The sequence below is a fragment of the Mytilus trossulus genome, chromosome 7 (genome assembly GCF_036588685.1).
Source record: "Mytilus trossulus isolate FHL-02 chromosome 7, PNRI_Mtr1.1.1.hap1, whole genome shotgun sequence".
Taxonomy (NCBI): domain Eukaryota; kingdom Metazoa; phylum Mollusca; class Bivalvia; order Mytilida; family Mytilidae; genus Mytilus; species Mytilus trossulus.
In genome coordinates, this window is record NC_086379.1 from 83,278,426 (window position 1) to 83,293,649 (window position 15,224).

The 15,224-nt window shown below is 32.3% G+C and overlaps 1 long non-coding RNA gene across 1 annotated transcript; it reads right to left on the reverse strand.

The window, feature by feature from the left end:
- Positions 1-886: 886 nt before the first annotated feature.
- On the reverse strand, positions 887-4,652 carry LOC134727294 (uncharacterized). The gene is made up of 3 exons (XR_010108753.1): positions 4,557-4,652; positions 2,366-2,564; positions 887-954 (listed from the first exon to the last, which is right to left on the reverse strand). It is a non-coding gene; the product is annotated as an uncharacterized LOC134727294 (long non-coding RNA).
- Between the last annotated feature and the right edge of the window lie 10,572 nt (positions 4,653-15,224).

Below are 15,224 nucleotides of genomic sequence, written 5' to 3' on the forward strand. Positions count from 1 at the left end.
CAAGAACACTGGACACTTTTAATTTGCAAAACACTCATTTGCAAATCCGCCGCCGCCTCAAATAAGAGCTACAATATCATGTATATAACCAAAATGTGCAGAATTACATGGGATTCAATAATTTCATTGGTTTTCTACAGTTACTTTCAGATTTATTTTGTAATTTGAATTATAAAAACATGGGATTTTCAATATCCCATGGGACAGGGCAAAATCCCATGGGATTTACCATTATCCCATGGGATTTTGGTTAAATCCCATGGGATTTTTTTTTGTCCCATGGGATTATTGAAGTCCCATGGGATATTTGTTGTCCCATGGGACAAAAAAAATCCCATGGGATTTTTATTATCCCATGGGATTTTTAATATCCCATGGGACAAATTAAAATCCTATGGGATTCTAATTGTAAATATATAGATATAAATAAACAGTAATGTGTATGTTACAATGTATCTATTTGGTAGTAAATTATTAAAAGATGAATCTTTTTAATTGAAAATCTTTTTTTCTTGGGAAATGTTAATTTAGCATATTGTTCTTAAACTATTAAAAACTAAACTTTTAAACAACAAAGCAGATAATGTAAGTATCAATATATGTTTATTCATGAATTATAGAATACTTTCTTGAAACACAATTATTTGCCATTTGAAATCAATAAAAACTCTATTGTTAGGCTTAACATACTAGTAGCTATTTAAGTAAAATCTATTTTTTTTCAAAATATCCCTCAACACAAAACATTAATAGTTTCTTATTATCCAGCATTGTTTGATGGACATTCAGCACAGAACTTTGACATTATTGTGGTTTCAATATTTTTTTGAATTTTTAAAAGAACTTCAAATCATTGACTGAGTGATGAAAATAATAACTGATCCAACTTTGAATTTATTCTGGTCTTGTTTCTATGTTTTCTCCATTTATTCTAGGTGGTGAATTTCAATCCTTCTGAAAAAGAACCAATAAAATCTAAAGTAATGGATTGTATAAAATTGTTTTCATACATGTAGCAATAATATGATTTTCAATAAAAATAGCTATGCGGTATGGATTTAATGATTGTTAAAGGTTGTCCAGTGTCATCAGTTGCTAACGGCCTACATCCTTTTGTCTCTGATGGAGGGTTGTAAAATTCGCAATATACCACATCTTCCTATTCTAATATCATATAACAATCAATTAATTTATTCTTCTTTATAACATTTGGGTATTTTCCCAAGTTATATACATAATATATATATATACTGTAAATTCGGAATTAATGCAAGTTTTTGTTGTTGCGAAAAATGCAACGGAGTTGTTAACGCAATAATTTAAACTCGCATTATGAAATATTTTATATGGATTAAACAGGAATTTTCTCAAAATCGTAAAATTTAAAATCGCATTTAAGTCTAAAATGACAGAATCGCAATAATAAATGCACGCAATAATTTATGAATATATACAGTATAAAGATCAATGTTAAAACTTTAGACAACTATAATAACATTCCATTATTCACAAGAATTTGCAATATATTATACAAAATGCAGACAACAGAAACAATATTTCTTTAAGCTTTTGAAGTTCAGACAGATTTCAATTTGTGTTTTATTTCAATGAAAAAATACCTTGAACTCTTTGAACATATTGGAAATTATAACATTGATACAAAAAAAATAGGTATGTTTTATCCTTATTTTTTGTGTTGTTGGCTTGCTGTCTCATTTTAATATACATTTAAACATACATCAATAAGCTTCTTCTTTATTAAATATAAAAATGGGATATTTTTGATTTTGATATCCCAAAACATTATAGTTTTATCAAATAACTTATTACCAAGTTCAAAAACAGCAATGTGTTTGATATTAATTTAAAGACATGTATAAATGTTCCAGACCATATCAGTATTTGGATCTTACTTTTACAGTCCAGAACTTACAGTCCCACCATATGTGTACAGTCAGACCATTTAAGTATACTTGTACTGTCTGGTACCGGCTCGACCAAACCTGTGGTTTATTTTTAACTGCAATTAAACTTTTTGTATTAATCTATTAAAGATTTCAGTTATGTTGATCTGTACTGCACATTTGTTTGTAATAAACTTGACCAACTTCTTAAAATTGGGCAGACTGTATGCGTACAGTCCAAATACTTGTATGTTCTGGAACATAAACATGATTAACAAGCATTTGGCATGATGTCATGCTATAATCCCATTAGTATTAGTACTAAATTTTGAGTATATACATGTAAATCCACAAGTTACTTACTGAAATTCATGGTGAACACTCACCAAAAACTTACAATTTAGAGGAAAGACTGGAAAGATGAATGCACTAACACTATCAAAACAGAGCATACAACTTACCGAAAAACAAGATGTTTTACATTTATCCAGGAGCAGGATAATTGAAAAGTTTTTTTTTTCTTTCTCTGCTGTCCATCATATAACCTTTGAATTCATTCATGCAAAATATGAAAATCTGCAAAGGTAAGACCTAGAACCTCAACTTATCCACATTTTGAATTTTGAACTGCATACTTGTCCTTTTCATCTTGTTGACAACCTAAACATAAAAAAATGATAAAAACATAATTCTAGATTGACTTTGTGTTTTTATTTTTATTGGTACATGTACAAACAATTTTCCCAACTTTAAAACGAAAACATCATCACCAAAGAGGAGGTCATACTAACCTCCGAAATATTTAAACAAACCGAAATTATTACTTGATTAAGATCTTGTCGTAAATTAATGGCATAGATACTCTTATTTTTGAAAACTTCATGTCTATTGCATACTTATATTCCTTTGTACGAGAGTATGCATATTAAGATGGACTCCATGGACTTTAATGTAAGCATGATTAATTTTACAGTCACTGACAGTTTTTCAGCTCTATGTGTACATTTTGAGAGAATCTTGCAATACTGTATATTCTGATATTCAGAACTTATTGTGAGGTTTTTATTTATACAACTGAAAGCTGTATCTCGTTTTCATTTCTGATACATATTTATGAGCTGAAGACCAGTGCCAAATTTTTCTCACTGCATTGAAGACCCATAGGTGACCTTCGGCCGTTGTCTGCTCTTTGATTGGGTTGTTGTCTCTTTGTCAAATTCCCAGTTTCCACTTCCCATTTTAAATCATGTATGCTGATTTTTCTTAATTACAATATTCATCGTGCAATTTTGTCCATTATTGAAAATATGATAAGCAAAAATAAATGCACAAAAAACTTAACATTGTTATATATGTAAAAGACTTATTTTTAAATTCACAACAGTTGCCTACACTGTTAATTTCCTTGTTTGATTTCATATTTTTAAAGCCTTTATATCTAGCTAGATGGTATGCCGGGGCTGATCCAGCCATTTTAAAAAAGGGGGGTGTTCCCAACCCAAGACAAAGGGGATGGTCCTATATTCATTTGATTTGTTTTACTGTCTCATACAAGAATATATATGGTTTGAGGGTGGGGATCAGGTATGCTGAAATTTTTTCACCTAACCACTGGATGACAGGGGATCTCAACCATTTAAAAGTTTCTCAAACATGTGGGGTGGGGGTGAACCCCATGGACTCTCCCTATATTTCCTTTAATTTGTTTTATTGTTCTTTACAAGAATATATAAATATGGTTTAGGGGTGGGGATCTTGACCGTTTACAAGTTTTCAAACTAGAGGGGGTGGGACTTCACTTTTATTTTATTTCATTATTAATTTTATTGTCCCCGACAAGAATATATATGGTTTAGGGGTGGGGATCTGGATCGTTCACAAGATAATAGCACATTCTCAAATTGAACAGGGTGGGGTAACCCCAAAGACCTCCTTTTAATTTCATTTGATTTGTTTTATCGTCCCATTCAAGAATATATATGGTTTAGGAATGGGGATCTGGACTGTTTACAAGATAATAGCATATTCTCAAATTGAAAGGGGAGGGGATTACCTCCCATGGACTCACCCTCCTGTCTTTCTTCCCCCTAAATACCTTTTAATAAGCCCCAATGCACAGATAGTTCACAGTATTTTCCCTTGATTTACACTAAAGAATATACAGTATACAGGTGTAATTTTTTTTTAAAAAGATAACACAACTGAAGACCACCATGACCACAGTGGTGGATCTAGAATTGTTCATAAGTGGGGCCCACTGACTGCCTAAGAGGGGTCTGCTCCTGCCATGACTCAGTGATTCCATATATAATCAACCAATTCTTTTCCCAAACAGGGGGCCCCGAACTCCTGATCCCCCCTTTTTTTTCCTCATTTCAATCACCCTGATATAAATTTAGTTTTATCACTTACAATAGGAATGGTTTGAATTCCCCAATAATTCTTATATACCATTAATATCAACATATTTCATTTTTGATAAATGAAAGGCAAAAGTTTTCTATGGGTAGAAATGGATAGTGGGAAGCTTTCAGATTCACACCATGCCGGTGGCTGTGTTTAAAGTGCTGGGTTTTTATGACCCTCGTTGTTTGCGGACTAACTATTTAGGCCAGTGGTGGATAATAGTGTGCGTGCATTAATCTTCTATACCTTCTTAATCAATATATTCAAATACTGACGGCAAGTGTTGTAATGATGTATCAATGTCTTTTTGAAATCACCTTGCTGTTTACATGTGGGATCAAGAATGCAGGGGAAGGAAACTTGTCAATTATGTTTATTTCTAAGCCAACATAAAATGAGCCGCCGTCAAATTAACCTTGGGTAAAAACAGTGCATGTAAGGCTCGTCTCGGAGGGGTGTCTTTTTTCTGTCTTCTTTTTTTAGTTATATTTTTAATAACTTACACTTTTTTTCCATTATTCTCTTTCTTTCACTATTCTTTATTCCTTTTTTTCTTTGTCCTTTGATCTCTATTCTGTTAATTCACATCCATACCCTCTTATGTGTATGTGGACTAGCTTACTGTAGTTTATTTTTTAGTTCTGGCAGAGATATTAGATACAATATATATATATGTCTCTGGTTCTGGTATTATGCGATAAGTCAATTTCTTTTTCATGCAGTGTCATGAAATATAATGGTTTTATGCATATCAGCCAAGATTGTGCGCAACATTTTAATAAACAATTCAACACTATTTACACGTTATGTGAATTTTATTAAAATCGATGAAGAACATGAATTTGGCAGCTAGTGCCCCTGAAACAGGTAAAGTTCAATTAACAAATTCTGATCTACTGACATTCAACACCAAATTACTTACTTGCTGTATATTGATAAATGTGATTGTATATTGTCAATACCTCAACATCGAGAATACGTCATGTGAGGTGTTGGTCGCTACGTTTGATACGGGGTCAACGGTTGCGGCTTCGAGACAGAGAAAAACACCCAGGTAAAAAGTGTAGAATTTTGTTTTTTTGAAAATTTGAGTTGTAAATTTTCCTTAAAAGTACTTAATTCCGTTCATCTAGTTGTAAATTTTCCTAAAAAAGTACTTATTTCCGTTCATCTATTATGGGTATAAACTAAACTGAACAAGAAAAGTATTAGTAAACAGACAGAAAGTCCGACGTTGAATTAATTATTTTACAATTAATTGTTTAAATATATGAGAGAATGTTTTAGGCGAGTTTTCTTTAATTACAGATAAATGTATTTTAGGTTCAGGAAATGATTTATTCTTCGGGTACGTCTAGACAACCGCTACGGACCTCCTGAGTGCACTCAGGACATACAAAGTGCACTCAGGACCCATTACCGTAATCATATCTGCACACATGAGGGATGTTTATATTCGTTATACGCTTCTTATTTTAGAGTTAAATTTTGGTAGAAGTTGAAATCGCAGGGGCGGATCCAGCCATTTTAAAAAGGGGGGATCCTAACCCAGGACAAAAAAGGGGGGTTCAACTACATGTCCCCATTCAAATGCATTGATCGGCCAAAAAAGGGGGGTTCCAACCTCCCGGAACCCCCTCCCCTCTCTGGATCCGCGCCTGAATCGAACTTAGATAGATATGTTAATTCTTATAAAATAATGAGGGCACGTGTCACTGATTACACAACTACTGAGCCATGAATTATCCAATCAACAAAATTGATTGTATTATCTTAATTGTTTTTTAGGAATTGTATTGTTTAGTTCAGTTTTACCTTCAACATGAATTTGCATATAGAAAAAATAAAATAGGTATTTCATTCGAAGTGCTTTTTCAGTTTATTTTTCATGATGACGGGTAAATTAATTTGTTGTGTTTTGCAGTTCACGAATAAAGAAAATTATTTTATAGTTGCGTTTTTTTCTGTAACAAGTTCGATTTTGTTTTTCAGTGTGATTCTTTTCTCTCTCTTTCTCTAAATCAAGTTTTTAAACAAACACAATGTTGACTGAATATCAAATTTTATTACATTTGTATATCTTTATTCTGAACAAACCATTATACAAGAGAAGACAATTATGTACAGTATTCAGTTTAACCTTAACGGAAATCTGTGCACGAAGACTTAGTCGTGGTTTGAATGGATTTCGTGTCAACTTGTTTTACCAGACACTTGCGTACTTGGATTTCGTGTCTTCGAAATAGTCTTTCTTTCTTTGTTAATGTTAATGTCATTTTGGTCTTTTGTGGATAGTTGTCTTATAAGCAATCATCCCACATCTTCATTTTTATAATTTCTCGCTACTACAATCTAACTTACATACTTTTTAGAAATAATTATACCCAAAATATCATAATTTTCAAAAAACGGAGACGAAAACGGAGACAAGTTCATTTTCAGAATTTATTTTCGCATTGAAATTCGTTTCAGGCTTGTGAAACTGGACAAAACGACTTTAATTAGAGAAAAAAAAAATAATATAAACGGATTTCTTAAAATATTCGTATAACTCAAACATAAAATTCCTGGACAAGTTCGATAAAAATGAGAAATAACATCTAACTACATGTATATGAGTTTGATTGTTTGAAAAGTACGGCTTTTACCGTTAAGAACGGATTCCATATACAAAACTTTAATTAATATAAATTCTTTTTAAGTATGAACATTTATTTCCCTTTTCAAACTCGTGCAAAGAATTAATTACTGGTTCAGGACATGATAATAAAATTAAGAATTAAAATTAAAAATTTATGGAACGAAATTTTAATAAAAGACGAAAATCTTAAAACATCGTGATATTCATTCTAAACGTCACAATATTACTTCCCGCATGGTCACACTGTACTAACAACACAATTATATAAAACAACAATAAAGATAATCCAATTAATTTTGTTGATTGGATAATTCATGGCTCAGTAGTTGTGTAATCAGTGACACGTGCCCTTATTATTTTCTAAGAATTACAAATGTAACATATCTATTTAAGTTCGATTTCTCGATTTCAAATTCTACCAAATTTAACTCTAAAATAAGAAGCGTATAAAGAATATATGCATCCATCCTGTGTGCGATGACTATAAAGGGTCCTGAGTGCACTTGGTATGTCATGAGTGCAACCAGGAGGTCCTTCAAGCGGTGTTTAGACGTACCGTTATTCTTCTGGAAGCTTCCAAATTTTTTTTATCAATAACTTTTACACAAGGAGACATTTTTGTTTTTTGACAGCATGAACCCCAGTTAATGAGCAAACACAAATTAAGAAAGAAAATCGTTTACAATTAAATTTTATAGAAGGAAAAGGGGGGGGGGGGGGGGGGGGGGTAATAAACAAATTTTATTTACGCTCACATATTTCTGAACAGATTTGCATATGTAAGCTCTCTATAGATAATGTTAAATTATTTCAGGAGTTTTGAAAAAAAAGAATATATACAGTTTAATTTCGACTAAAATAGTGATTCTTTTTATAGATTTGGTACCTCAGTTTCGACTCAACATTTCATTTTGAATTGTTAGATGGCAAACTCTTTAGGAGAATATTGTTTCTGTTCTTTTTGTAATTATGGTGATATTGGCGATAATATTCATTATAACAAGGCCTTGTACAAATCCTTGATTATAGAATGTTTGGCAATATAAAAAGACGAAAGTAGACAAACCCTAATTATGCAGGGTTTCACAAGTTGATCTCCAAGCGGCCCACATTGTACATATAATAAGATCTATATTTTTCAACGTTTTCAAAATGAAATAACTTGAATCAAAAAATTCCCAACTGTGAAAATTTGTTATTTCTAAACGTCTTTAATTATTATTTCGGAAAAAAAAAAATATTTAGCATATTCATATATTTTCATAATTTTTTCCGAGAAACCTTTTTTTTGCAAAGTTTACTTCTATATGTTTTGAACCATCACCAGCGACTTATTCTCTGCCATCACCAATTAGTCCTAATTATTAAAGATCAATTGACCAAATTCAAATGATGATTGGTATATCGTATTGAATATGACCATCGGTCATCCGTGACGTATCCCAAATAACGTTACGACGCATGCCGATAGATAGATCATAGTTTATTAATTAGCGTCTCGCAATTTAAATTTCATCAAGGGGACTTAATTAAACCAGTTACTATACAAATCTTGAAAAAACGATGTACATGTACTTTTTAATATTTTTAAAACAAATTACGAAAACGTTTAGTGTAAAAATCACCGAATATAAATGTTTCTTTCTTGCAGGTTTTGGCATTTGTAAATAACATTAACGTTTTGGAATTCTAATGCAGAAGACAGTCGATTCAAACTGAAATAACTTCTTTAAAGATGGTTTGATTTTTCAGAGACACATGTATTATATATGTCTCAATACATGTATTATATGTCTCTGATTTTATCAAAACAAAAATTACAAAATTATAGAATATGTTAGTTATCGAATGTATACCCTGAACTCTTACTATTATATATACATGTCCTAAGTTACTTAATGTCCTGTGTGCAACCAGGAGATCATGAACGGTTTTTAAACGTACCATTATTTTATATGTATATATTCAAAGCTGTTCTTAATTATATGCATACTAGGTATCAGTGGCGGATCCAGGGGGAGGGTTTCGGGGGTTGAAACCACCCCTTTTTTTGAACGATCATTGCATTTGAATGGGGACATATGGTTGGAACCATCCCCTCCCCCTTTTGTCCTGGGTTGGGACCCCCTCCTTTTCAAATGGCTGGCTCCGCCGCAGAGGTATATTTATATATATATATGTGTGTACCAGCCCCCTCCTAAATCTTGGGAAACAAATGGTAGATTATATAGGGAATCACGGAAGCATGACTGGACGTGACCCCTCTAAGGCAGTCAATGAGTCCCCACTTATGAAAATTTCTGGATCAACCATTGCTTAGTTCTAGTTATCTTAGGTCCTAGTGTGAAATAAAGCCAATAGGTCTTTTTAAACACATCTTTATTCATACATGTATATACACGTTTTCTCACGGATTTGTTCATGCAATATTGTAATTATGTTTACTCAATGCGCAATTACTGAAGTTTATATTTGCTACTTTTCTTCTTAATTTCATACAATTTTTTTTTTTTTTTCTTCGAAAAATTAGTGGTGTTGAAATAGGAAATGGACACAGATACCTTATCACATTTAACCAAAGAAATGTTGTATAATGTCATCAATCTGTATTACACGTAGACAGGATGTTTTCTAGAAAATTATACGTTATACACACCCGAGAATACACGCACTGTCGTAATGGAAAATTACTGTATGTTATAGTTACCTGTAATCAGCTTTGCAACACCATGTCATGACAGTTCAAAAAGATTTTCTTCAAATCAAAATGGAATATATTCATTTTTTCTGTAAAATTTAAAACTTTAAAAAGTAGACTTTGACAAAATTATGAAATAGAAAGAATTGAACAATTTAAAATCGTATTTTAACAAAGATTTAGACATAATTTTACAACGATCCTTAAAAAATTACCAAACAAACGTTGAATCAAACGATATGAACCTACGCAGTTTTATATTAAAATACTGACACACACCAGTTTGCCATCTCAGTATGCAAGGCAAGGGTGCTTGGTGAGGTGCTGGAACATGATGTACATGTATCATTAAGTTAATACAGTTCTGTTAGGATTGACTGCCTTTTTACAGAGACTTTCTATTTCTACCAGTTAGTATAGACGGTTCCTGGCTTAGAATGATTCTCTGCTCAGCAAATGGTGCGTAATTAGCATTTGAATCAAATTTCTTGTAGAAGTAAAAACACAAATTAATGTTTTGACAACTTTATTCAGGAGCACAGTCTATATTATCCGGCGTAAATAACTTCGAGATTTATGTGGAAGTTTACTCTGCTGCTCGATCTATGCCAATCGATGTTCCAGTATATTTCATATTTATATTTATTCGTGAGGCCTCGTGATCGTTTATATTCACTAAAAGCACAGTCGCCTAAATATTATATATGGCGAAAAAATTGCGAAAATTGGGGGAAATAATATATTTTTAGTAGCATTATTATTTTAAAATCTTAAGAGGTTGCTTGAAAATTTAACTCTAAAATGAGAAGTGCATTACGATCTATAACGAATATATACATCCATCATGTGTGCAGATACGACGGCGACTATATAGGGTCTGCCATAAGTGCACTTTGTATGCCCTGCATGTGTGCACCCAGGAGGTCCTCCTGAGCGGTGTTTAGACGTACCGGGAAAATCTTATCTGATTCAGGATCAATTCATCGGTTACACTCCCCTGTCACCAGTGATTCTTTTTTGCTGACATTCAGAAAAAGTATAGTCCCTGTGTAAGTGTGGACTCTCAACTTGCACATGTGGTTTTTTAACACTCACCGGACTTCTGCAAAAAACAATTATTCAGTTCACTGATTAAGATGGAAGGTAAACGAACAGAAAGTCACAGGACATTCCGACAAAAAGTCATAGGACAAAAAGTCAAACACATTTCAAACTCAGACATAAAGTAACAAAGTTGATAGGACAAAAAGTCACAAATAATTTGTTGACAATTGATTGAATATAAATGAAAAAAGATTTTGAAATATCTTCTTTTTATTACATATATTAATTTTTAATTTTAGGAAATTGTTCATAATATTAAAAAGAAGATGTGGTATGATTGCCAATGAGACAACTGTCCACAAGAGACCAAAATGACACAGACATTAACAACTAGAGGTCTTTACGGCCTTCAACCATAAGCCAATATAAAGAAGATATGGTATGATCATGATGATTGCCAATGAGACAAAGGCAATCATACTTTATCTTTTTTTTTATATTAACATGTTAAAAAATGCGTGCAAATGTAATCAAAAGCTGCACACAAACGTAATGATTTTTGTGCGCAAATGTAATGGTAATGTGCACAAACCTAATGCACTGATTTATTTGTTTTTAATAAATTTTAATTTAAAGTTGCTACATCATGTTCATGTATAAAACTTCAAGAAAAATACCAAAAGAGTGTTTTCTTGTTCAACATGTTCAAAGAAAAATATCTCAAACTAAATTGTGACTTTTTGTACTGTGACAGTGTGTGACTTTTTGACTGTGACTTTCTGTCCTACATTCAGATTGAATAGGGGAGTTTGGTTGACCCCGCCTCCCTCTATCTGAGACTACTATCTCAGTGATGAGCTTTATGTTTCATATACAAATGTATTGTGCTTGTCATATATGTATGTCGGATAAAAGCTCTACAGACCTTTAATATGTTGTATTGTTTTATGTATAACCGACAATAAATAAATAGCCCCTAACAAGTAAGAATTAGGTTACTTCTTTTTGTTTTGACATCTTGCATGGGTTTTTATAGCCCCGTATTAAAATTATGCCCCCACTTTTAAAAGGGGGGGGGTATACTGTTTTACCCCTGTCTGTCCATCCATTCTGTGTCAGTCAGTCCGTCCGATGAATATTTTTCGTCCCATTTTCCTTAGGAACTACAATAGAAGGATTTTTGAAATTTGGTTTCAGGGTTAAATAAGTCAGCTATACCGTGTGATGCATTTTCAGATTCATTACTCGACAACTTCCTGTTTTCCCAACACTTGTATGATTTTACACATGATAGCCAAGTTGAAAGTTGAAAACGAACAACCTAATTTATGTACAAAAAAAATGAAAAACAGATATGTTACACATAAACAAACGACAATCACTGAATTATCGGATCCTGACTTGGAACAGGCACAACCATAACAAGTTGGCAGGGTATAAGGAACTTTGAAAATATTTAGTTTTTGTGGTTTGGTCTATTTTACGGATACTGTAAGCAATAAGGCCCCTTTATTTAGTGAGTGAAATAATTGTAAGATGCACTTAACTGTCTGTCATATTTTATATGAACTTGACCTCATTTTCATGGTTCATTGGTCAATGAAACACTGCATTGTTTTGTCAGTTTATCATATGTTTAAAGTTGCAGGTAGATTATATTTGGTAGATATGAAACAATTGTAAGGTGAGCATGTCTGAATGGCAGATTCATATATAAACCATGAACGCATTTTATTGTTCTTTGGTCAATGATAAGATTTCTTGGTTTTGTCATTTTATCAGGTCACATTTAAAAGAATGTCTGTTTCCCCTTCCCCGGGTCTACCCTTTGTAAACAGACCAGGAAGGCAGGTTCTTTTTAGCTCACCTGACCTGAAAGGTCAAGTGAGCTTTTCTCATCACTTGGCGTCCGTCGTCCTGCGTCTGTCGTTCGTAAACTTTTACAAAAATCTTCTCCTCTGAAACTACTTGGCCAAATTCTACCAAACTTGGCCACAATCATCCTTGGGGTATCTAGTTTAAAAAATGTGTGGCGTGACCTGTCAAACCAACCAAGATGGCCGCTATGGCTAAAAATAGAACATAGGGGTAAAATGCAGTTTTTGGCTTATAACTCAAAAACCAAAGCATTTAGAGCAAATCTGACATGGAGGTAAAATTGTTGATCAGGTCAAGATCTATCTGCCCTGAAATTTTCAAACGAATCGGACAACCTGTTGATGGGTTGCTGCCTGTGAAATGGTTATTTTAAGGAAATTTTGCAGTTTTTGGTTATTATCTTGAATACTATTATAGATAGAGATAAACTGTAAAAGCAATAATGTTCAGCAAAGTAAGACCTACAAATAAGTCAACATGACCAAAATTGTCAGTCGACCCCTTAAGGAGTTATTGCCCTTTATAGTCAATTTTTAACCACTTTTCATCATTTTTTGTAACTTTTTTAAAAATCTTCTTCTCTGAAACTACTTTGCCAAATTTAACCAAACTTGGCCACAATTATCATTGTGGTTTGTAGTTTCAAAAATGTGTCCGATGACCCAGCCTACCAAACAAAATGGCAGACATGGCAAAAATTAGAACATAGTGGTATTAAAAATGCAGGTTTTGCTTTATATCTTTGAAACTAAGACATTTAGGGCAAATCTTTCAAGATTTAAATGTTCATCAGAATAAGATATATCCCCTCACAAATTTTCAGTTGAATTGGACAACCTGTTGTTGGGTTGCTGCCATTAAATTGGTGATTTTAAGGTAATTTTGCAGTTTTTGGTTATTATTTTGAATACTATTATAGATAAGAGATAAACTGTAGACAGCAATAATGTTCAGCAAAGTAAGATCTACAAATAAGTCAGCATGATCAAAATTGTTAGATGACCCCTTAAGGAGTTATTGCCCTTTATAGTCAATATTGAACAACTTTTCGTCATTTTTGTAACTTGTATAAAAATCATTTCTAAAACTACTTGGCCAAATTTAACCAAACTTGGCCCAAATCATAATACTAGGGTATCTATTTTTTTTAAAAGTGTCTAATGACCCCACCTACCGACGAAGATGGCCGACATCAGTTAACACATTAACAGGTGAGCGACACAGGCTCTTGAGAGCCTCTAGTTTTTTTTAAAGATGTCTGCCTGCCAAGGTTAATTTTACTGTGACCTCATATTCATAGAATAATGATAATATTCATGATATTGAACAGCAAGAATGATGAGTAAGTTGATGTTATATACAAATAAGACAAAATTTTCAGCAGTTGCCTACTAATTATGTAATACATGTAGTAGTTATTTTTGTCATTAAATGATGTTTACCCTTTTATGTGTAGGGCAAGAACATGAAAGATAAAGGAGAAACTATAAACAGAAGAAATTATCAACAAAATAAGATTTACAGAGGCCAACAAAGCCTAAATGGTAAGTCCACTGTTATAAAAGTTTTTGTCCTTGAATAATGATTAAATATTTATTAAAATAAGATGTGGTTTGATGAAAGAGAAAACTATCCATCAGAGTTCAATTTAGTGGATGTAAGCATTGTAATTACTTATTAGAGGCCATTGATGACCTGTAAGTAATAAGAAAACCCATACCCTATACATGTTATAGTAATCTATAAAAGTTAACACTAACCAAATTTGAAATAGAGCATCAATTCAAACGTCAAATATACCAGACTAAATTTTAAAAACAAAAAATTATGAAAAATAAAAATGACGGATATGAACCAACATCAACCACTGAACTATGTACAAGCTCCTGATATTAGACAGGTATAATATGGCTGGGTTGATATAAAAATAAGAAACACTTAGCAGTCTGATTTCCAATGAGACATTTCTCCAATAGAGATCAAATGACATTTAAGGTAGATCACCAGTATATATTTTTTGAGACAGAATTTTTTTTTAATTTGCCAAAATGAAGATTTTACTATGCTCTTTTCAAAAATTTAATAAAAAGTATGGGTCACCGTGCTATTTTTCAAGCTATGAGTCGTTGAAAATAGCCAAAATTTGGTTAGTTTGTTCATGAAAAAACACTTTAGTGTGCATAAAAAAAATTCTATGAGATAGAATTTTGAAATAAATTGTGAGAAGAAAGGTTTCATAATATGTTTTAAGAAAATAAAAAGAAAAAATGGTGTCACCGAACTTGTTTTCTTGATACAAATAAATATAGAAAATTTCCCTATTAGCCCAGTATAAATTTTGTACTAAAAGAGTTATCTCCCCTTTAATGGCTCATTTGAAACAAAATGATTTTTAAACCAAAGAAAATGATATTTTGTTAAAATATTTTGTATAATACAATTAATTAACAAGTTTTCTTTAAATAGAAAAAACTTCTTACAATTGAATTGCAAATCTGTCTCCAAATTTGCAGATTTAGGCAAATAACTAGACCGATTTTGTACTGTGATCGTACAATCCAAGATGGCGGTATACCATCAATCTACCTTAAGGAGGCTCTAGGGTATAACAATTTCAGAAAAATGTTTAATATTTTTTTTCATAACTCATTTT